General features: G+C 31.1%; 1 protein-coding gene and 1 long non-coding RNA gene across 7 annotated transcripts in view; both read left to right on the top strand.

Annotated features, from left to right (window-relative positions):
- The window catches only part of LOC127703040 (uncharacterized), a 925,706-nt gene that overhangs the window by 520,049 nt on the left and 379,589 nt on the right, over window positions 1-26,068 (top strand). The gene's annotated exons all lie outside the window — the stretch shown is intronic.
- LOC127703057 (uncharacterized) lies at window positions 15,404-19,353 on the top strand. The gene is made up of 2 exons (XR_007982642.1): window positions 15,404-15,592; window positions 18,525-19,353. It is a non-coding gene; the product is annotated as an uncharacterized LOC127703057 (long non-coding RNA).

Raw genomic sequence — 26,068 nt, 5'->3', positions numbered from 1 at the left:
GAAATCCTCCAATAGTAATAATACAAAATATGAGACTGAAGAAAATATATCAGACGTCTGTTCGGTTTGAACAACAATCCACAATTAACTATAGACATTAATAGAAGTAAACCGCCAAAAGATATATGACCAATGAAATAATAGAAAGTGTGCGGACAAATCAAGCGTATAAACAATGACCATCAAAATAGAAGAAGTGAGTAACAACCAGAGGAAACTAGTCAAACGTCAAAGTCCGTGACTATAAAATACAAATGGTACAACTTTTAATTAATTACAATCCGTAATTAATCTATTTGAAAACGAAAACACAAATATGAATTAGGAATAAAATCATCCTAATTTTAAAATAAATTCAAATAAGAAATAAAATACTAATTACAAAATCATATCAATATTTATTCAATCATGAGTAAATACACGCTAGCACATTTTCACTTATGTCTTTTAGACAAAAATGGTTGAAAAATTGTGTATCATTTACCCTTCGGCATACATTTCACATTTTCCGCTCTACAGTTAGCGAATGGAGATAACTCCAAAATACATAGAAACAATAACCCTTTTAAAATTGCAAACTTTGAACCAGTTGTTTCCAGTATTTCAAAGCAAGAATTTGAATAAGTGACTACCGACATCTCTGTACAGACAAGGAAATGCTCACCAAAATATTTAAGCATGACAAGATAAATGTCGCATTAAAACGTATATTTTGGTTTGGTAACCTAGTCCGATCAGTCAGTGACAAAATGTACGTAATTGGATAAAATATTTAAGGAGAATTGTGTCATTGTTCCACTTATCCGTGTCATTTGCAATTTTCATAAGTATGAATTACTTATGCATAATTATCTAAATGTTTCTTCAATAAATTTAATTTATCAAAATTAAAAATTATAATGCATGTAACAATTCAACGAAACTCTGAAACACTGAATCAGTAAAATTTGAAAATATTAACTGGTTTATTAATTGTATATAAAAGGAGATGGGATGTAGAGAGTTAGCATTGTATATATCGCTATTTTAGTCATAATTTGATTGCTAAAACGAGCACATTCAACAATGATCATTACTTTATTATCAAGTACAGTCGAACCTCGTTGTGTCGAACTCGGTTGTGTCGAAAACTCGGATGAGTCGAAGTAATTTCTCGGTCCCAGTAAAATTCTCGTTTGATCAATGCATAATAACCTCTGATGAGTCGAACTCGGTTGATTCGAATACTCGGTTAAGTCGAGTAAATTTTATAGTCCCGTCGATGTAAAATTCATGTAAATTGACCCCGATGACTCGAAGTTCGAAAGTAAGAATTTTCAAAAGATGCAGACCTAATGATAAAAATTCAAATCGGATGTAATTCTTGTGTAACCTAATCATTTTTAAAAGAGATTAAAGCTGAGTAAACATACTTGTTTGTATAACAGTTAAAATGACATGTTTTTATGGTGACCGGTAATTAACACCTTTGGTTGATCGTTCAAACGGAATGTTAGTGTGTTGAACATTTTTCACATCAGATAAAAACAAAACGAATTTAAATGACCCAAGCCGAGATTAAAAACTCATTAATTACAATAAATAAAAGGATTAGAACAATTATGATAAATTCATGATAATTTAATGTAAAGCAGACGACCTCTGGCTCATCAGAGACCGCTCATAACTTAATTCGTTCCGCGAGTTATTTCATAATTTATAGAGACTGACCTTTGTAAATATTTGTGTATACTATTGATTTTATTTGTGCATGATTTGTATCTGTACTTCTGTGTTTAATTATTATGAAGGAACAAAAATGGAGATTGAATACACAATCATAAAGTGTCATATCGAAAAAAGGCACACTGTTCATTGTATCTAGTTTACACAAATCATACCGTATTTCATGCATTCCAAATTTATGACTACACAATCGACCTCGGATGAGTCGACCTCGGATGTGTCGAATACTTTGGTCCGGTCCCTTCGACTTCGACACAACGATGTTCGACTGAATATACTATGGAAACTTTTTATAATTTATTTTGAAATGAGTTATTCAAGTAATTTAACACCAACAATGTGTAAATATTATTTTTTTTAATTAAAAAAAGAGTACTGAATTTAAATGTAAGACGTTAGACTTGAGGTGAACTGTATTTAATTTGTTAATAGATATTAATCAGTATTACGAAGGGGATATTTCAAAGGGAACTAAAGAGAGGAGAAATATCTCAATATTTATAAAATGCAAACCAGTATCCGATTATTAAAATTGTACTCGAGTGCTCAGTCTTCCGAATGAGTACTCGTTACCACCCCCTCCCCCCCTCCCCCCCCCCCCCCCCCAAAAAAAAAAAAAAAGAAATATCTGTAAAACCAAAAGGTATGATACTAAAAATACTAGTTACTATCATTGATTCATATATTTCACTTCTGCCATTTTGTATTGAAAACGACGACATTGTACATGCTTTTACAAAAATTAAAATGATCAAGAAGAAATAAATATAAAATCCAAAAGAAGACAGAATTAACAAAAATGAAGAGTATAGTGTACATCGATTAAGATAAGGCCTGTACCAAATCTCTAAATTTGTTAGAAGTAAAATTCATTTATTTTGTTACAAGAATTATGGTAACGCTCTTGTAGAAATGAGTTTTTGATACGTCCATCAACGAAATAAGGACATTAAGAAATCACGTTGTCTGTCTCACCTGTCCGATCATATTTTGATTTACTGAGATTAACTTCAAATGCGGTCCAACATTTTGACGTTCCTTAGATGTAAATAAATGGTAATATATATTGTGCTTGTATTCTTCTTGATTATACTTTTTTCCATTTTACTAATAAAACTACTATGGTCAACAGTTTCCTTACAAGCAGGTTTTAAATTGATAACATTGGCAGAACGTCTATATCTAAAGTAGAATAAAAGATACATACTATGACAAACGAGTCGATTTTAATTTTGAAATAATCAATTTCCCCCACCTTAGTAGCAATTTAACAACTTCACCTGCATATGGGATATATATTACCCAACTCATTCGGTATTCAAGAGCTTGCAGCTGCTACCCAGACTTTTATAAAACGTCACCAGTGTCTGAGCAGAAAGTTGATGAACCAGAGTTATGTCAAAGAATGTCTCGTTCTTTTTCAAAAAAAGATCATCGGAAGATACCATGACCTTGTTGATAAATATTCCGTATCAACTTCACAAATAATAGATGATGGTCTTAAAGTATAGAATATAGGTACTGACGTTGTTTATCATCTTAATTACGTGTTAAAGTGTTCTTTTATTTGTCTTAGTAAATTATTAACCTTTACTGTTTAGTCCAGTTTTGGTAATATCCTTTTGGCGTGGCTCGGTACTTATGCATCCCGCCAATGTGTTTTGTGCTGTGGTAATTTTTTGTATTTTTGTCTTTCATTTCTGCATATGTACTATGTCTATGCCATTTTTTTTCTTTGTTGACATATTTGTTTGTCTTATAGTGATTAGGATTATAACACATTGTTGACTGCTGTACCTCTATTTTTGACATTTTTACCTATTATGTCTGTTTGTTTTGTTCACACATTATGGTCAATATAATGGAATTTTATGCAACTATCATACAAGTGAGAGGTTTAGCTAGCTATAAAACCAGGTTTAATCCACCATTGTCTACATAGGGAAATGCCTGTACCAAGTCAGGAATATGACAGTTGTTTTCCATTCGTTTGATGTAAGTCATATGAAACTTCATATTTAATAAAAAAAAAGTTGAAGATGTTTTATATACTTGAAGTTTTACTATGGAACATGTGTAAGTGAACTTTCTTGTAAATTTCTTCATAAATGTACTGCTATTGAATCATTGTCTTCCAGTACACTAATTCGCCATAATTTTCCCTAATACAATGACCTTTGCTCCGAGACCTCTCAGAACTTCGGCCACCGCAAAACGCGTAAACAAATGTTCCTTTTAAGTCTAGCTAACGTGTTGAGTATTTTCAAGAAGGAATAATTTGTTTTCTAATGTGTTTTATTTTATTTTGTTGTCTTATAAGATCTGAAATAATATTTTAAAAGAGAGATGTACAGAGCAATGTTTTACTTAGATTAGAGTTGAAGAAGTGTATTCAAAATACATTTTGTAACTTAATATATCCTCATTTATTTGGCTTTCGTTTGTGGAGGACACTCAAAATTACAAATTACAATTTTAAACGAAATTGCTTTTAGACAAAAATGGTTGAAAAATTGCATACCATTTACCCTTCGGCATACTTTCACATTTTCCGCTCAACAGTTAGCGAATGGAGATAACTCAAAAATACATAGAAACAATAACCCTTTTAAAATTGCAAACTTGAAACCAGTTGTTTCCAGTATTTCAAAGCAAGAATTTGAATAAGTGACTATCGACATCTCTGTACAGACAAGGAAATGCTCACCAAAATATTTAAGCATGACAAGATAAATGTCGCATTAGAATGTATAGTTTGGTTTGGTAACCAGGTCCGATCAGTCAGTGAAAAAAATGTATGTAATTGGATAAAATATTAATGGAGAATTGTGCCATTGTTCCACTTATCGGTGTCATTTGAAATTTCCATAAGTATGAATTACTTATGCATAATTATCTAAATATTTCTTCAATAATTTTTGTTTATCAAAATTAAAAATTTATAATACATGTAACAATTCAACGCAACTTTGAAACACTGAATCAGTAAAATTTGAAAATATTAACTGGTTTATTAACTGTATATAAAAAGAGATTGGATGTTCATGTAGAGAGTCAGCATTGAATATATCGCTATTTTACTCATAATTTGATTGCTAAAACGAGTACATTCAACAATGATCATAACTTTATCATCAAGTATATACTATGTAAACTATTTATAATTTATTTTGAAATGAATTATTCAAGGAATTAAACACCAACAATGTGTAAATGTTATTTTTTTCAATTTCAAAAAAGAGTACTGAATTTACATGTAAGACGTTAGACTTGAGGTGAACTGTATTTAATTTGTTAATAGATATTAATCAGTATTACGAAGGGGATATTTCAAAGGGAACTAAAGAGAGGAGAAGTGTCTCAAGATTTTTAAAAGGCAAACCAGTATCTGAGTATTAAAATTGTATTCGAGTGCTCAGTCTTCTGAGTGAGTACTTGATGAAGCAGAATTATGTCAAAGAACGTCTCGTCCTTTTAAAAAAAAAAGATCATCGGAAGATACCAAGACCTTGTTGATAAATATTCCGTATTAACTTCACAAATAATACATGATGGTCTTAAAGTATAGATTCTAGGTACTGACGTTGTTTATCATCTTAATTACGTTTTAAAGTGTTGTTTTATTTGTCTTAGTAAATTATAAACCTTTACTGTTTAGTCCATTTTTGGTAATATCGTTTTGGCGTGGCTCGGTACTTATGCATCCCGCCAATGTGTTTTGTGCTGTGGTAATTTTTTGTATTTTTGTCTTTCATTTCTGCATATGTGCTATGTCTATATGCCATTTTTTTTCTTTGTTGACATATTTGTTTGTTTTATAGTGATTAAGATAATAACACATTGTTGACTGCTGTACCTCTATTTTTGACATTTTTACCTATTATTTCTGTTTGTTTTGTTCACACATTATGGTCAATATAATTGAATTTTATGCAACTATCATACATTGAGAGGTTTAGCTATCTGTAAAACCAGGTTTAATCCACCATTGTCTACATAGGGAAATGCCTGTGCCAATTCAGGAATATGACAGTTGTTTTCAATTCGTTTGACGATGTGGTATGATTGTCAAAGAAACAATTTTCCGCGACAGACCTAAGGACATACAGATAGGTAAAGTCCTTACCTGTTCATCTAGTTAACTTGATGACCAGACTTTATGACTGGTGGAAGTTAACTTGGGACAGAAAAAAAAACAGACATTTAGCGGTTACAGGATTTATGACTGCTCCGATCGGTTCTTGGACAGAATTCATGTTAACCTAAAAAGAAGACTTGATCTGGACTGCTCTGTCGAACCAAACCTGTTCTTATAAAAGTTAACTTTGGTCTGGTCTGCTCCAAGATAAAGTTAACATGATATAAAGTTAACTAGTAAGCAGGAATGCTTTGATTGATGAATATCATTAAAATATCATCACACTCATGTATCAACAAGTTTAGTAAAAGATATATATCCTTAGGACCGATCAAAAAGCAGACCTGACCCAAAACTGGTCTATCAAATAGCATTCTTGTCCACAGGACAGATTAACAGGTCTGATCTGGTCATGTCCTGTCCATAGGTCTTGTCAAACTGACGAGGGTCTGCAGCAGTCCCAAAATTGACGACTTAGGTCTGTTGTGGTAAGGATAAAGTTAACTTGAAGGTCTGCTAAAATTTGCTAAAGTTAACTTTAGTCATAAGGACTGCTTTAAGTTATCGTTTGAAAAGGTTAGGACTGCACCCATCTGTAGAAGATAACAACTACGTGCCTCCGTACGGCCTTCAACAATGAGCAAAAGCAATACCGCATAGTAAGCTATAATTGGCCCCGAAATGACAAAGGTATAACAATTTAAACGAGAAAACTAATGGCCTCATGTATGTACAAAACAATGGAAGAAAAACAAATATGATATATGGCAACAAACGACAACCAATGAATTGCAGGGCCCTGGCTTGGGACAGGGACATACAGAATGTTGCGGGGTAAAACACATGTTCGTTGGCTCCAAACCGTTCCTCTAACCTGGAACAGTGGTGTAACAACACAAAATAACAACAAACTATAAAAATCAGTTGAAAAGGACTTAAAGTCATCAGATCGATACAAAGAACAAAAAACAAAAAAACATAAACACAAAATATAAAATGCAAACCAGCAAATACTCAAAGTTACTGAAACTAGTTCCAAGCCAATATCAACTAATGAAAAAATTATGTTACTAATACTAAAAAATTAATCAGTAAACATACAACTTCTAATGTATATAGTATTAAGACGTCATTTACAGTCAAAGAAAAACACGACTTTTTGCAATGCCTAAGTATAGTGTAGCGGGTCAATGGAGAAAATGGCAGAAACACAAATACACCGAAACATCTAAATATATAAACCCAAACGAAAACCTAAACTACCTAATTCCCTATCTAGATCTAAAACGAAGGACAATCGACCTCTTTTTTTCGAGAAGTGATTCCTATGTGTCTTAAGATCAAGCCTAAACTCCTATTCGATTATTAATAGTGAACGTGAAGGGTCTTCTTGAGACTGATATCACAAAGGACAAGGTACGATAAGCATCAGAGAACGGCCCCCAAATTAAAAGTGACATGTCATGGATTATAATAGTATATTTTTAAAGTTTAAAACCTGTATTTTTGTTAACATCAATAGATTTGTCAACTTCCGTTGATATTATTCATGCTTTGTTGCTGTAAACACCTCAAGATTCGAGAAAAGGCATAAAAATGGCAGTTTCCAAACCTTTTTCTGTATTTTAAACTATGAGCGTACCTACGGCCCACGATCATATTTATACCAGATGTTCCTTGAATATAAATGTTGATGCAGTTGAAATATCTAAGTGGGCCGTAGGTACGCTCATAGTTAAAAATTAATAAAAGTGAAAAAAAATCGTCGTAGTTTTCATTGAATCATCGAAATATTTGAACGAACTACGGACCGGAGATGATTTCCGGTATTCACAGGATCCGACGACAAACTTTTGTGCGTGCTATAATGATCTTTACTGGTTAGTTTCTTTATGACGAAAATTTAACATCTATGAGAAAGGATCACATGATATTCCTGTATTTATTATTGTATGAATTTAAAGAGACATATTAGCAGACACGGTCGAGTTTTGACACAAAATCAAAAGGATCTGTGACAAACCTCAGAGAAATTTTGTGAATGTAAATGAAACGAACGTTATTTAATAACAGTTCCTTTTTTAACAAAATTTCAATATTTAGAACACTGTGACACAGAAGTTAATCATGTTGAAGCATAAACATGTCTTTTGTAGCGTAACTGCAAAGATTTGTTAAGCATTTATTTTCCGTAGAACTGTAAGCAAACCCACATTTTAAATCAAAATTCTTTACTCACCAGATCGATATTGATGTCAACATTATATTTAAATTCAAATTACCCATTCAGAAACACGTATTTTGTTCTATAAATGACGAAATCGTCGCCCTGAAATGTAATATCTCTGTTGACGCTTTTATCAAAGTGCTTTCTTTCACGTCCGCATTTCTATCAAGGATGGCATGCCAAGTTAACATTTAGGCAATCATTATGGATGGCGAAAATGAATTACAAAACTGTGAATAATTACATATATTGTAGTTCATACGACATAAGAAGAAACCATGTGGCAAATTTAATTATTCAATTTTGTAAGTGTAACAGTAATAAAGATCAAACAAAACTATCCAACACTAGTATGTATATTGAGTATACTTTGTGTCTTTGTGAAGTTTGCATTATTTGCAATTGTCCTCCGCCTTGCATCCGATCTTTTTTAACGAAAACGCATGCTACTTCGTATGTCTTGTCTGAAAATTATTCTCTATATTACTTTCCGTCAAAAGTATGCATGAGGTGTTTGCCACTGGGCGGTCAAAAAACAACATTCAATCAATCATAACTCCTCTTAAATTGCAGTACAATTATGACTTTAAACATATTTCAAAGAACAGAAGACTCATCAGTGACGGTCGAATAAAACAAGTCAAAAGCCATAAAACATTTTGTAAAAGGCTCAAAATTCCGAAACTTTTGCAAAATAAAGTCAAAGTTATCTTTTCCTGAACAGATAAGATGTAGTTTTTCAAACAATTCAATTTTTTAAATCAGTTAGTTTATTAATTTGACCATATCAATTATAATTCATGATATAAAAACTATCTATACTGGACATTGTGTTACTGCATGGGATGTTTGTGTAACTATTTTTAATGTGCTCATAAAGTTACAGTCCGCAGGAAAACATATCACCCTAACTGGACACTATATATTCTGACTCCGAACCATCTAGTCTTTGCTCTGACCCCTGAAAGCCACGTGATACGGAAAATCAGCAAAGTCTTTGGTTAGACCCAACACATGGTATCCTGTACTCGAGGTGAAGACGCTTCAACGAGACAACTGAGGCGGTGTTTGTCTCATGAGTTTAATGCTGGGTGGGAAAATAACTAACAAAGCGAAACTGTGCACCAAAATATGCATGGTGTTTTAAAAGATGAATATAGAACATTCGAAAATTAACTACAATAGATCAATGTAACTATAAATGATTTATATTTTTAGCTTGAAAAAAAAATACTAAACATATCACCACTTTTATTCTTAGCTGTATGTTTATGCGCATTTAATTAGTGGACCAAATAAGAATCAAATACTCAATTAAGAATCAAATACTTCTTTTTGTAATTGGGTGTAAAGCGATGATCGAAGCACATTTTGGATAAAGCACGGAAGTTTCTAAAGAGGCATTCAAAGCGTTATTACATTTCAATGATTTATCTATGTAATTTTGAGTTTTGTCAAATTCTTCGTTGTTTTTTCCTATGCATTGTTGTGACGTTGTTAAGAAAAGTATGTGCTGTCATAAATGTTTCATTTTTTGGAGAAATAACATCTGATTTTGGAATGCCTCTCAAGTGTTGTCATGCAATTCAAAATATGGCTTCTTATAAGACATACATGTAATGTGATTATTGATCATAGAAAGTTGAGATCACCAAATGTCATTTTATTACAACTTTTCAAATTGCACGATTTGATAAAACATTAAACGTGCAGTCAGTTTTAAGAAGACTTTGTATAGTTTCAATTCATTTCTTCAATTTATTAGTCCCCTACCGACGAAGTCGAAGGGGACTTTAGGTTTGCACTCAGTCCGTCTGTCTGTCTGTCCATCCGTCAGTCCAGCAAATCAGTTTTCCACACTTGTTTTTCTTCGTGCTTGAAGATATTGATTTGATATTTGGTGTATTGTTTTATCATGACAAGTCACAGATAAAATTCGAATCTTGTTTCGGTCAGATAATTTCTCGGGAGGTCCACTTCCTATATATAAGGTGATAGGACATGCCGCTGGTATAGGTCACCTTTTTAATCTTGAAAATATGTGAATAGGTCGAGAAAACTATCAGAAATATATGATAAGGTCAATAAACTTCATCTGTCATCTTTTTGGTGTTCCTGGCTTTGTTTTATCAACCAATTTTCTCCCTTTTGCACTTTGGTATTCCATGGCCACTGTTACATTACACACCAAACGAAACCAAAACAATATGGGAAAAGGTAACAATTTGACCTACGCAATATATGAAAAGGTATACATTTTTTTAAATTCAAATGAAAAGGGGGTAACAGAAACCTAGCCTATCAACTAAGTATTGAAGTACCCCCCCCCCCCTTTTAAGATATTGATTTGATAATTAGTATATAGTTTTGTCATGACAAGTTACAGACTTAATACTTGTTAGATAGTTTACACCATGGCAAGTTATATATCAAGTTAGCATTTTGTTCCAGTACAAAATGACTAAATTCATACTTCAGATAACATTAAGAACTATTATTGAACGGTTGCTAAGCACTTGTTATGTTGCTTAGTTGTTGATAAGCAGTAAGTGAACTACAATTGAGTTTACTTTTCATTTCTAACTAAAAGTTGTTCATCAACAGACAGTCTGCATTACATTTCATTTAGTTTGTTCAATAAAATGACTAATTGATTTGCATTTGTCTTCAATTCAAACATATTTTCCCATTGCTAAGCAACATTTGTGTTGCTATGCTCAATACGGAATTTGTTAAGAATAAAGATGTATATGATAGTATATGGGAATGAAACACCATATGGAAATGTAAAATATTGAAATACTTGCTGTATGCATGCTTCAGAGGGAAAACACACTTTTTTAACCGTTGCTAGGCAAAATTTCTGTTGCTAGGTTGTTTCTAGGCATATATTGAACGAAATCAAAGAGGCTTTTTATTTGTGACTTCAAGTTCTTCTTGGACAAACAATATTATTTTTGAAATATTTGAATTTGTTCAGATAAAGCAATTCCTATGTGATAATTTAGATACTGAACTAAAACAGTTGCTAGGCAACCATCCTTTTACCGGAACAATATAAAATCATTGTTTTTTCAAGTTTCTTTACTAAGACCATCAATGATATTAATATAAACTTATTTAGAGAGGGTGCCAAAAACAACCCTTATCATACCATGTCCTTTATACCAAACAATTCAGAAGTGGCAAATGCTTTATTTTGATACATATATGTATTATTACAACACATAACAGTAGCAAATATTTGAGATCAAAATTACACAATGTAGTCAAGCTCAAGACCAATAAAAACAACTTGCAAATTTATCAATACTAAGTACACCTTTAGTGAATTTCTAGACAGTTGCCTAGGGTATCTTTCAAAAGATTGATTCAAATACTATATAAATACTCATAAAGAATAAAATAATATCTGCTATGACACTTATTTAACAAAAGTACATCCGACCCCACGGGACAAAATATTAGATATTCATATATTAAAAGTACATCTTACCTCACACTAATTATAGTGAGATTTAATTTAATAAAATATGATGTGCTATGAAATGAAGAGGAAAATTTACTTAAGACAGTGTAATAGCTTCCACTGGCTAAAAACTAGTGTCTAAAATTGTCCAAACTTGATTATTACAAGATTTCCTAAACTGGTAGTTCAATGATTCAGTGAAAGCTTTGATATAAGTTTTAGTAGAGACTTTGTATTAGTTTCCTCTGACTAAAAACGTATGTCTCATCATTTGCCAAACTTGACCTATACAATAAAATGTGAAATTCAGTAAAGTTAATAGATATCAAGTAAAATTCTATTATACAATCCTTTGTTGAACCTGTGTTTTAGCTCCCTTTGACTAAAAACGATTGTCTCAAATTGTAACCAAAAGAAATTGACAAAAGTCTTGACACATACCACACTTTTCTTTTATTTACACATCTCAAGCGTTTTGACTCAAAAGTTTTGTTCCATTGTCAAGAGACTTTTACAAGATTTTTTATTAAAATGTGTAACATTAGAGATTCATTGTTGAACAAATTTATTTATATTTGTATTTGTATTATTATTTTAATCGTATTGATTCGATTTTTTACTTCAGGTGAAAATGAAAAACGACCTGCAAAACCAGAAGGTAAGAAACATGTATTTATAAAAACGGCCATGTATTAACGCCATTCTCTTGTGTATGTTACTACATGATGCATGGATGAATGGAACTGAAGTATTGATTTGAAAAATATAGATACATAACATTAAATAATCCTTTCTATAACAAAGTATAAGAATTGAAAACGAAAAATAATATAAAGGGAATCACAAATTCTAAAAATGAATCTCAATTAACGCGTATTCGGTTTAACGTACGGTGACCTATAGTTGTTAACTTCTATGTCCTTTGGTCTCTGGTGGAGAGTTGTCTCATTGGAAATCCAACCACAATTTTTTATTTTTATATAAACGGGTGTGTCGGAATAAAAGTAAGTATAACCTAAATGACATATTTTTGTTCGTCTGCTCATTTGTGCGATTCAAAATGAGGAAACATGCTATTGACAAATCTGCATGAATGTAAACTTGAAAACTAATACATGTATATTGTACATGCGTTAAAAACTGAAATGAGCAAAAAGAAATAAATAGAAAATACATTAAAGTTTTGTTCCATAGTCAAGAGACTTTTGTAAGATTTGATTTATTAAAGAGGGACGAAAGATACCAGAGGGGCAGTCAAACTCATAGATCGAAAACAAACTGACAACGTCATGGCCAAAAATAAAAAGACAAACAGACAAATACTAGTACAGATGACAGAACATAGAAAACTAAAGACTAAGCAACACGAACCCCACCAAAAACTGGGGGTGATCTCAGGTGCTCCGAAAGGGTCAGCAGATCCTGCTCCACATGTGGCACCCGTCGAGTTGCTTATGTTATTACAAATCCGGTAAACAGTCTAATTCGGTAAGTCACATTCGTGAAAAGGGAAGTTGTGTAACATTACAGATTCATCGTTGAACAATTTTATTTATATTTGTATACATTATTATCATCATCGCAATGGTTCGATTCTTTATTTCAGGGGGAAATAAAAAGCCTGTCAAACCAGAAGGTAAGATACATGTATTTATCAAAACAAATGTTTTTTTTTGTTTGGTTTTTAAAAGAAATTACAGAATCAAAAACAGTTCGATATCAAAATGATTTAAAATACATAAAAAGACAGATCTAGCAACAAAAAAGACTTAAATGCATATCGATTAAGAAAAAATACCTTTATTTTGATACGTTCATCAACGAAAAAGAACATTAAGAAACCTATAACGTTAAAAGTTTTTACAATTTACCTTGGAATATGTGATATTTGAAATGTTGCGTCCAGTAATTAAACGATGACTAACATATTCTTAGTTCATGTTTTCATTTCAGTGAAAACTACTATATTGTACATGCGTTAAAAAATTGAAATGAGCAAAAAGAGATAAATAGAAAATACATAAAAGTTTTGTTCCATTGTCGAGATACTTTTGTAAGATTTTTTTAATATTAAGATGTGTAACATTACAGATTCATTGTTGAACAAATTTATTTATATTTGTATAGATTATTTTTATAATCGCAATGATTCGATTCTTTATTTCAGGGGAAAATAAAAAACTTAAAGCAGAAGGTAAGATATGTGTAAAAGTCCAACTAACGTGTAGAGCGTTATGAACAAGAAATCATTTGTTTAGTTTTTAAAAAAAATTACAGAATAAAAAAATGTTCGATATCAAAATGTTTTAAAATACATAAGCAGACAGATATAGCAGCAAACAAGACTTTAATGCATATCGACTAAGAAAAAAATACCTTTACCAAATGCCTTGATTTTTTACAAGTAGATTTAATTGATTCAGTTTCAAGAATAAGGGGAATGCTCTTGTAGAAATGCATTTCTGACACGTTCATCACGAATAAAAAAATTTAGAAAGTATTTTTTTTTTTCAATTTACCTTGGAATATGTTATGTTTGAAACACACATTGCGTCCAGTATTTGGACGTTAAATAACATATTCTTAGTTCATTTTTTCATATATGTGACTCATGTAAAATCTGAAAAACCACAAGGTATGATATCTTTTGATCAATCAAAGATTTCTAAGTTTTCTTGTAACAATGTGCTTTTTCCATGTTTTATGTAACTCGGTTATTCAAATGAAGCGTAACAACGACAAAAATGTCAACATAATTACATGTTTATTATGAAACTAAATGAAAAAATCGTTATGCAATTGATAAATATAACTTCACAGTACCCAAATTGCACCGAGTACCACTACTGGACGAAAAAACAACTGTCCATACCAGTAACAGTCGTTGTACGACTGTCTTAGTCTGTGGAAGACTGAAGATGACTGTCAAAGAAACTGATACAGTTGATTAATGTCTGTCCCAACACTTTTATGGGTTGTGAAAATCAAAAAATGTTATCAACAGTAATTTAAGGACTGTTGCAGTGGTTTACGGGGTTGTCACAGTCAAATACTATTTATTACAGTCTTTCCAAAAGTTGTGGCAGTTGTATAATGTTTGTCCCAACCTTTTAATAGTTGGGACAGTTGAAATTTGTTTGTGTCAACTTTTCAGACGTTGATGTAGTCAAAAAATGTTTGTTACAACGTTTTTAGAGTTGGGACAGTTGTAAAATGTTTGTTACAACTTTTTAAAGGTTGTTACAGTCATAAAATGTTTATTACAAATTGTAAAAGGTTGCTACAGTCGTTAAATGTTTAAAACAAACATTTCATAGGTTGTTGCAGTCGACAAATATTTTAGCGTCACGGTAGCAACTCAATGTAAAAAAGAAATTACGTTTCACCCGGCTCTCAAGATTTGATATAGTTGTGAAATAGCCCATAATTTATACTATTATTATCTATTGTGCGGTTGTTGACTTGTTTTGTTTTTTATTTATTTATTTTGCGATCGTTGTTTGTCTTTTGTCGTTTTCCGTTTATTGCCATAGCATTGTCCGTTCATTTTTGACATGTGCGTTTGACTTTCCTTTAGGTATCTGTACTTTTTAATTTATCTATTCAGATTCGTTCATAACTGGTTTTACATACCAGAAGCCTTCGTTTAAAAATGGAGTTTTAATATTATTGAAGAAGATGCTAATGAATTCATTCAAATTTATATTTGAAAAAGTTTTGATAAATTCTGAGGAATAGAAAATGTACCGTCGGTGTACCTGAAGTAAATTTAAAGAATATGACTAAGTTACCAATATTGTACAGTTTAATTCGAATTACTCCCCGTGAGGGATATTTCCGATGATAAAAAAAAATTAATTAAATCTGTCAAGTTTCATTAAAAACGGAAAACAATTGTTCACCGTGAACGATTTACCCTCTTTATTTTCTTGTCGGCAAGCTGGACCTGCAGGTCGGCAAACTATATTTTACACAGGAAACTACAGATGTTAGACCACATGTACAATATAACCTGAGCTGGAAATTACAATCGGTGAGTAGAAATGAACAATATTTTAAAGCATGTCTATCGAATAATCATGGATCCAAGATTTTGAAGGGAAAATGTGCACATTTGTTCTTCCTACACTACAGACAGGCTATGAATCGACGATCTATATCACCACACTCGTGCATAGTTGCATGTTCCAAGGCAAAGTTAGGATTTGGGCTTGGAAAAGTTGTGCATCATTGAAATTCATGTATGACACCATTCCCCCTCCAATTTTTATCATGTGTATGTCATTTAATCCATTATTTACTTTGAATACATCACACCAAGGGTGACAAGGTCAAAGGAATAAAAAAATGTTACTCTTGATCTTTTTCGTCTTACTGTTAAACTCTAACATGTGGGGCATTGGCTAACTTTTGTTGTGTGGGATGGCCTTTTACAGGACCTATGTATACATCATGTACATATTGTATGTTAATGTATTGTTAACTCTCTGGTCTTAAATTTGCATGAGATACTTGTCACTGGACTTTTTATAACCAACAACCAACCAATAGTTACATGTACATATCCATATAATTGTGTTACTAATGCTGGATTACAAGTATTTTCCTGGTTTTGCTTTATTGGCTGATAGTTTTCATTCTATTAAGAATGCATTGTGACGTCACAATTTCCATTGAAAAAACATGCATACATGTAGTACAAAATGAATTAATATGACGGTGTACGAAAACATATGATATGACCATAAAATTTTATGAAAATTATTAATTTTAGTGACTTATTTAGCAAGTATGCATTTTCATTCAATTTCTAAATATTTCCCAAATCATGAACAACAAAACATGAATACATTTGATAATATATTAGGCATTGAAAGTGAATATGTATTAGATGGTTCAAAATAACATTAATCATCAAAATAAAACAATATTATTAAATAAATGTTCCTGAAACCATGCACAGAGTCATACAGTTGCCATTTAAACAGTTGATTAAACAAAATGTGCTAATTCAATTAGTAAATGTTTCATCATGTACTTAAGGATTCATATTGAACAAGGGTTGTGGAGGTTGTTGCATCTTTTCTCAAAATGAATAATTACAATGAATAAAATATCTATAAATATTTCATCATGTTAATTGCTACATGTACATGGTTTTAAGTTAAAAAGAAATAAAAAACATATTAAAAGAGCAAAGTTAGCATCATAATTATATTCTTTTTAGATTTAACATAGAATATTAAATCACTATACATTTGTAAATACTTTGAACCTAAACTATATATTTTCATATGAAATTTTTATATAAATTGTGCCCTGTAGCATGGTTAGTCAAAATTCATTTATGCCATAAATGTTGTCTAGTAGTAACATTCAAGGGTCTTCTATTTATTCCACCATTAAAATGATTAAAGGACTGGACTTTCTATTCATGAGTCAAATTTGTGTGTTAAATTGTGTTTTGGTTACTTTGTTGTTGCCTTACTGTTGGGTTGATGCATCATTGATATTTAATTATATCCCACATCTCCTTTCATCATGTGCATTCACATCTGACTGCAGATTTTTTGCCTTTTCTACATAATTTTATGTTTAACATTCACTATGTGGGGAAAACATAACAAAAAAATCTATCTGTAAGCATATTTTTTTTTATCTAAACATGGTATAAACTTTTTTAAAATATTTTATGAAGCTCAAAATATTTTTTATAGATATTGTATTATCAAGTAAGTTGTCATAAAATTTACTGTGTTAACTGCATTGTATGTTTAATAATTTAGTTTAAAAAAACCTTTTATTCAAATTCAAAATAAATAATTAAAATATATGTATTTACTGAACATGAATTCATGACCAAACAAATGTGACATTAAACAATGTTAAAATAGGTAATAATCAGGATGTTAACACTGGATAGGTGATAATCAGGAATTCTTATATACATGCTATAGCTAATATACAGATTAAGACACACAATAGTTTATTGCCTTGGGGAGGAATTTTAAACTGTGATGGGTATATATTGAAGATGATTTTATAATGATGTTCACAAATTATAATTGTCCTCTTCAAAATTTTGATAATTTTTTCAAAATAAATTATAATTTAAGAAAAATATGAAATAGCAGGATATAAAATTATTTTGGATACAAAAAAAATGCAAATTTTAAAAGTTATCTGAGTATTGATTTATCAAAATAAAATTGGGTAAATAACTAAAATAAAATAAAGAAAGTGTTGTCTGAGCTGCAAAGCATTATTTAATACAAGCTGTAATAAGTAAAAAGTATACCAGTAACACAAAAGATGTAAAATTAAACTCAAGGATTTAAAACATTAACAGGGAGGGTTAAGCCTTGGAACAGTATATATATTATCCTGATTAACCTTAGGACAAAGATTCTACATTTACATCACAAAGGTTTATTCATTATATGCACTTGACAAAGGGAAAGTCAATAGCATCTATATAGTAACAGTGCATTTATTTATTTAATTATTTTTTTCATTCTTTAAACTTTTCTCTGTAGTATCAATCTATTTCATATTAACATGAACAAAAGCAATAACCTGTTGTGTTTTAGAGAGGAATAACTATGTCCATGATGTCTGACTTTAAAGAATTGATGAAATAAAGTATGGTGTGAGCCTCAATAAGACAGTAACCCTTCAATGAAAGTACACAGTCACAAAATCATTAATGTAGGAAAAAAGGCAACACCATATATAGAATTTAGACCCCCTAAAAAGATTTATTCTTCTTGTTTAAAATTGGGACTTAAAAATATAATTGTATAAGTCCTAGAAGTTTTTTGTCAATCAAATGAGGAATGCTAGTTTTCATCTAGGTAAATACAGTTATTGTAATTGACTTCTTCTAAGTACCGTACAATGTATATAGTATTATGTTAGTTAAAATTTTACTGTACTTTAGTCTCAATGTATATATTTTTTTGTAGATTCATATTGGCTTGAGCATGATTCCCACTTAGAATATGAAGCCTACTACATGTGCACTTTGATGCATAGGAAGTGCATATAGATGTCACTGAGTCACTCTAATAGCTGCAAATTGTGAAACAGTGGATTAATTCATTATTTTGTGCTAGTTATTTATTGTTTTTGGAAATAATGAATAGCACTTGCAGCATTATTCCATGATGATGATGACTTGTGATGTTAGGATTAAATTGGACAAGAAAAAAATTGTGCATTTTACAAATAGGAAACTTACAAATTGTATTAAAGGAGGACCACAGTACTGGATGACTAAATAACTTGGATAATCATGATAATTATTCATTTGGTATATCAATAATGAAATTGGAATAACAAGATTTCATAGTTTCAGTGCATATTAATAGTGCAATCACACATTGTATCTGAATTCCATGAATACCTTTGATAATTATTCATTTGAAATAGCCATTTGGAATAATGAAAATTCATAGTTTCAGTGAATATTAATAACAATAGTGCATCATATCTGAGTTCATGAGTACTTTAGTGGATAATCAGTCATTTTAATATAATAACAATTTGGATAATGTGAATTTCTAGTTTCAGAGAAATTTACAAAACAGTGCATGTATATCGAATCTGAAGTTTATGTTGGCTTTACAATTGTTAACTAGCACCAGGGTGTGTTAAAAGACCTTAACCACCAATGAGGGTCTCTCGTAGTCCGTCACAATTGTTAAGTGTCAAATGACTGCTTTCTGTACTTTAAGTCTGAATTAGAATTAAATAAAAATCTAAATTAGTGCCAAAATGCACTAATTAATTTTAGTTTCTTGTGTATAATTTGGAGTTTAGTATGACGTCCATTATCACTGAACTGGTATACATGTTTGTTTGGGGGCCAGCTGAAGGACGCCTCCGGGTGCGGGAGTTTCTCCCTGCATTGAAGACCCATTGGTGGCCTTCGGCTGTTGTCTGCTCTATGGTCGGGTTGTTGTCTCTTTGACACATTCCCCATTTCCATTCTCAATTTTATTTTAAGCATATTAAACAAATAAACCATGTACTTCAAAGTATAATTTTATTGTCCCGCCTGCAACAAAAGTTGAAGTATGCAAGAAATAGGTATTACAATCTGGCAGCGTCTACAGCGTAACCTATTTGTATAAAGCTTCACTAGGTACATTTTAGAAGCTTAAAGACCTGGATACTTCTTTATGTTATGAAGTTTCTGTTAGTAACTTGTCCGTTACACTTTACCTTGTTTTCATGGTTCACTGACTGTTTGAAAAAAATATTACTGTTTGAACAGTCATACAGTGAAATACTCTCTTACATGTACATGTATAGCATGTGTAATGAGTAATTGGATAAATTTATATGGTATATATATATATAGGTATCATGAAAGGTCTACATGTCTCGTTGTCTGTCAGGCAAGGTTAACCTGACCTTGACTTCATTTCATGGATCAGTGATTTATAAGGTTATTTCAGTTACTTTGTCAAGTTTGTTTCTCAGATACTAAAAGCAGTAAGAATGGTAGGTCAACTATATTTGGTGTATGAAATGGTTGTAAGGTGAATATATCTAACTGCAAGACTTGCATCAGACTTTGACCTCAATGAAAATGTCATGGTTCATTGAACAATGTTTAGTTTTTGTGGTTTGGTCTATTTCCCCAATGTTTCTCAGATGCTATAAACTACATGTACATGTACATGCATGACATGTATAGGATCACTATTTTTGGCGTATTGGATATTTTCGTAAGTTGTACAAGTTTGATTGGGAGGTTTTAAATCTGACCATGACCTCATTTTCATGTTTCATAATCATTGGGCAATGTTTAATTTTCATGGTTTGGATGTTAAGTCTATTTCACAGATACTATAAACCACTTAATTTTGGGTATGGAATGTCAGTTTGTAGGTTGTACATCATCTGTCTGGCATGGTTAATTTGACCATGACTTCATTTTTAAAGGTAATTGATAATGGAAAGTTTATGTGATACTTGTACATGTAGTAAAACCTTCATACATGTATTACATTTTTTACATTCAACATGAATTTTACATGTAGGCAAAGCAGATATGACATTTCAGCGTGTGCACAGTCACTCTTGTTACATCACCATTGATCATGTCTTCCATGTTGATTATAGCTGCTTTTTGTTAACAATAGTCGGACAACTATTAACAATTGTTATAATTCATTTGATAATATTGTAGTCTTGTATAAAATGTATAATGTCATGAATGTACAATAACCAGAATAAGGAGATGTGGTATGATTTTCAATGAGACAACCATCAACGGTAGACCAAGTGATGTAATTGTTAGTAACAACACATCCTTCAACAATGAGCAAAATCAGTACCACATAATCATGATAATGAAAAACCTATAACAGGCCTAGCCATATTGGATGATGTAACACAATGTAAACAAGTTTAGATGAGAAACCCAAGTTTGATTTATATACAAAAGCAAAAAACAATCAGTTGGCAATAAAATTGGGTCAGTTAATAGATATAAAAAATCTTGTCTGCTCCATGGTCGGGTTGTTGTCTCTTTGACACATTCCCCATTTCCATTCTCAATTTTATAAGAAGATGTGGTATGATTGCCAATGAGACAACTTTCCATCCAAGTAAAAAATTTTGAAAAAGTAAACCATTATAGGTCAAAGTACAGTCTTCAACACATAGCATTGGCTCACACCGAACAGCAAGCTATATAGGGCCTCAAAATTACAGTTAAGCATGTTTAGAATTTGAAAAAATTGTTCCTGGATGATCATTTCTGATGTCTCCCATTTTATCATGTTTACAGACCCCTTTGAAACATGAGTGATGACAAATGTATTATGGTTTACCAAAGACTTATAGGTGATCCAATATTAACAGGCTTCTGCCCTTATTCATGTTATTCATGTTTTTCTACAAATCCATTTTATCGGCTTTTGAATAAATGCCTTCTAAATATATATCCCAAGATGTTTAGCAACATTTTCAATATACACAATAAGCATTACAAAGGCATACATGTATTATGCACTAATAGTGAGCTGTTTGTCAGGTTTGTTATGATTTAATTATAATATTTATGTGTGGAAGCATATTTTGGGGGTTTTAATTTGCTATGATTTTAAAACTTCTAGCAAAAGAAAAAAACCAACCTGAAATGAAAAAAAAAATATACAAAAGTGGTTTCAAGAAAGGGATGAGAATTGGACATTTTGTTGTGGCTGTACAATTAGAATTAATGTATCGACTATGATTGTACATTATACATATATATAGCATGGTGTGAAAAGCCTATCTAATACAAACATGACAAATAGACTAAAAAATATGATAATAAACTGGTGAAATTGAGTAAACTGCTACTATATGACATCAACCCAACAACAACTAAATATCAATCTAGAGGTCAACATATATCTATACGTCTAAACACGTGAAAACTTTACGACAGATTCATCCATTGGAGAACAAGTGATCATTGATGGTGATACAGGGCTGAAATCATAATTACTTAAAATATCGAAACAACAATGTTAAATAGAACTGCAATCTTGTTAATAAGATCATTATTTAATAAATAAAATGATGTGGTACTTGTTTACAAATTAGACAATTTTTCACCGAAAACCCTATGACATAGAAGTTAGCAACTGAATTGGCAAATTTGATAAGGTCAGAATATTAATTTCCAACATATAGGCAGCCAGATTATATATTTTCACTCAGACCAGGGCCAGAAAACTTATTTTCAGTCCACCCTTCTTTTAAACTGAGTAAAAAAAATGTATGATTTAAATAATCAATGATTTTTTTTTCTAAGGGGTGCCCAAATAAGTTCTGCTGGTAATACATATGTACTGTTTTCATCACTGATTGAAGATGAATATAATTAGAATAATGGACCCATTTGCCTAATTTATAAATGTGACCATTTTAAAATTTCCATTACATCTAGTAAAATTGTTTTTCTTTACTGGTTGAATAATATATATACAAGTATTTATATGATTAAATAAATTGAATTTAAAAAATGGAAATAGGAAAATATTTTGGATAAACGTTAGCATGGTTAGTGCGACATCTGATCAACTGAAACCACAAAAGAGAATCTGACGTCAGTCTGTAGAATTTAACAAGACCAGAGTCTAAAGAATACAACAAGTTCTAAACCGTTATGTGAATAAATAAAAGAAGATTTGATTTCCTTGTCTGAAACAATGCGAGTTTTCTTGTTTTGAACATTTCAACTTTCACTGGCGCTAGTTATCTTGTCGGTCTTGTATAGTACGTCCATCTATTCATAAATACTTTTGGTAAATTGGTTGAGAAAAAAATCCGGCGAAAATATGAATGATCTCAAGTGATAATATTTTTACCTCAATCAATCATGAATGAATGCCGAAGTGCTATTTATCAAGGACATTTGAACTTCAAATAGACCACTCGTTACAATATACAGTACAAAGTCCAGTCAATATTGAATTATTCAAAAATGAAATATAGTAAAATAAATTAAATTTAGATAGATTTAAGAGTATTTTTGTTTTTCCATAGCTGCAAAAGATGCGTTAAATGTTCATCATAGCTTTGATTTTTTTGTATATGTATAGAAATCAAAATGGTTAATACCGTAACGGTAATATTTATAATTTTGCAAGAAAAAAAATGTAGCCCCAAATAAAAGCTCAAAATAAGTGTGTAAAATAAGCCCTCGGGAAAAAATTAAGCAGTTTAATATGGGGATAAGTTTGACAATCGTGTATATTCGGAGTTCCCCGCTAGGTTTACAGTATATCATGTATATTAACCGTTATTATGAAGTAATGTGATTCGTAAAACTACGGGTATTGAAGACAACCTTGTATTCATGAATGATTTCACACCTAACTAATTTAAAAAAATAAAAAAGTTTTTATTTAGATAATATTGAAAATTGTCAACTGTAAATACAGTTAAAGATACATTTGGTTACAAATATATTGGGTACACTTTTTCGATTTATCTGTTAGTAGTTTTAAATGCGAATAAAACCGTCCTGTGTGAAATTGCAGGTATTTAGTGCTGGTTCCGATTTTGTTCGATGAGACTGATAGTAGTCTCAGAATGAGATGAGAGGCGAGGGAGTGTTAAATTATTATATAAATTTAGCACATTCACTAAAAAGCGGGGAATACCAAAATGTTCAGCGGCAAATATTTCAAAATACTATTTTTTTTAAAATCAATTTCTTTCTAAAATTAATGTATTAAATGGGTGTGATAGTTGTATCTCTTTGTCACAACCTTATATTGCATACGGTAAAATTGTTTTACAAATAATTTAACCTATCCCTGACTGTCAGAAATTTTGTATCCGTGACTTTTAAGTCTTAATGACGATCAATGTTTGGAAGTTGCTACACTTATAAATTAGCTATGACTATGTAATGGTTGTAGCAATCATATATTTACTGTTACAACCTTTTCAACGTTTAAACAGTTTATTTATGACTGTTTCAACGTTTTCCGTGTTGGGACAGTTATTAAATAACTGTTACAATTTTCAAATGGTTGCAGCAGTCTTATTATGACTGTGACAACCTTTTAGGCGTTTAATCAGTTTATTTATGACTGTTACAACGTTTTTCGAGTTGGGACAATTGTAAATTAACTGTTACAACTTTGAAATAGTTGTATCAGTCCTTTAATGACTGTGACAGTTATTTCTAGCGTTGTTGCAGTCGATTTATGTTATAGACAAACACTTTTAAAGTTGGGACAGTTACAAAATAACTGCAACAGTGAAATTTAACAACTGTTACAACTTTAACAAACATTATCAGTCATAGAACCACTGTTACTGGTATGGACAGTTGTTTTTTCGTCCAGTAGTGTACACAAATTGCACACATTTAGTTAAAAAAACAGCTGGAATCTTCCAAGTTTTCTTAGAGACTGAACAATTTGTATTTTAATTATTTGACATTATGCACGTCTTTCGACAAAGCTAAATATATCTAATTATACACAAAATGTTCACAGTATATATCAACAGATGAAGTTTCCAATGTAAAAAGTAACATCTGCGGAAACGACGTTACCAAAAAATCGGTTTTTAAAAATGAGCAATTAAAATTTTTTTCTGGCATTCATTTCTTAAAAAAATCAATATTATGCATGAACTATTGTTAAATTGTTGGAAATAAAACGAAACATCAGTTATTCGATTTTTACGGTTGCGGATTTAAGCATTAATTGAGTACTCCTCATTACAGAATCATGGATCTTTTGGAGGTGGGTCAACCCAATTTTTCTGTAATTCAATATAGATTCAAAATTAAATTAATATCCTATGGCACGCCGTCTCGTCAAGCAATTGGATATATTAGTGTTTATTGAAAATGAGTAGCCTCTTAATAAGCTTGTCTTTTAATTTCGACCACTTAAGTCCCATAACTCTGGAACAACAACTCTGTAATATTTAAAAGAATAGACATAAAGGGCCATAAGTCGATGAAGGACGGAAAACATCAAGGCCAAAAAGAATGGAGGAACAGAGAAAAAAAAACCTACAAAACATGCACAGAAAAATAAAGAAAGTGCAAAATAATCTTCAACAAAAATCATGGGTAAAAGCAGAACTATGAAGAGCAGCCCATTTAAGCCAATCAGGTCCAAAGGGCAAATGTGATCTATTGGCTTCACTGGGCTCCGTCGTCTGTTGTCGATAGTTAACCGCTAATTACGCATTTCCTATTTTGTACTTTAAATAAGCCTGAAGCAAATTGGTAAGAAACAACGTCTCATTTCTATTAAATGATTAATGAATTTCCACTATTGTCTTTTAGACAAAAAAGGTTGAAAAATTGCATGTCATTTACCCGTAGGCATACTTTTCACATTTTCCGCTCTACAGTTAGTGAATGAAGATAACTCCAAAATACATAGAAACAATAACCCTTTTACAAATGCAAACTTGAAACCAGTTGTTTCCAGTATTTCAAAGCAAGAATTTGAATAAGTGACTATCGACATGCTTGTACAGACAAGGAAATGCTCACCAAAATATTTAAGCATGACAAGATAAATGTCGCATTTAAACGTATATTTTGGTTTGGTAACCAGGTCTGATCAGTTAGTGACAAAATGAATGTAATTGGATAAAATATTAATGGAGCATTGTGTCATTGTTCAACTTATCCGTGTCATTTGAAATTTCCATAAGTATGAATTACTTATGCATAATTATCTAAATGTTTCTTCAATAATTTTTGTTTATCAAAATTAAAAATTAATCATAACAATTCAACGCAACTCTGAAACACTGAATCAGAAAAATTTGAAAATATTAACTGGTTTATAAATTGTATATAAAAGGAGACGGGATGTTCATGTAGAGAGTCGGCATTTTATTTATCGCTATTTTACTCATAATTTGATTGCTAAAACGAGTACATTCAACAATGATCATAACTTTATCATCAAGAATATACTATGTAAACTTTTTTATAATTTTTGTTGCTATTAAAATATAA

Source organism: Mytilus californianus, unplaced genomic scaffold, assembly GCF_021869535.1.
Source record: "Mytilus californianus isolate M0D057914Y unplaced genomic scaffold, xbMytCali1.0.p SCAF_5, whole genome shotgun sequence".
Taxonomy (NCBI): domain Eukaryota; kingdom Metazoa; phylum Mollusca; class Bivalvia; order Mytilida; family Mytilidae; genus Mytilus; species Mytilus californianus.
This window is presented reverse-complemented; position numbering and strand designations above follow the sequence as displayed.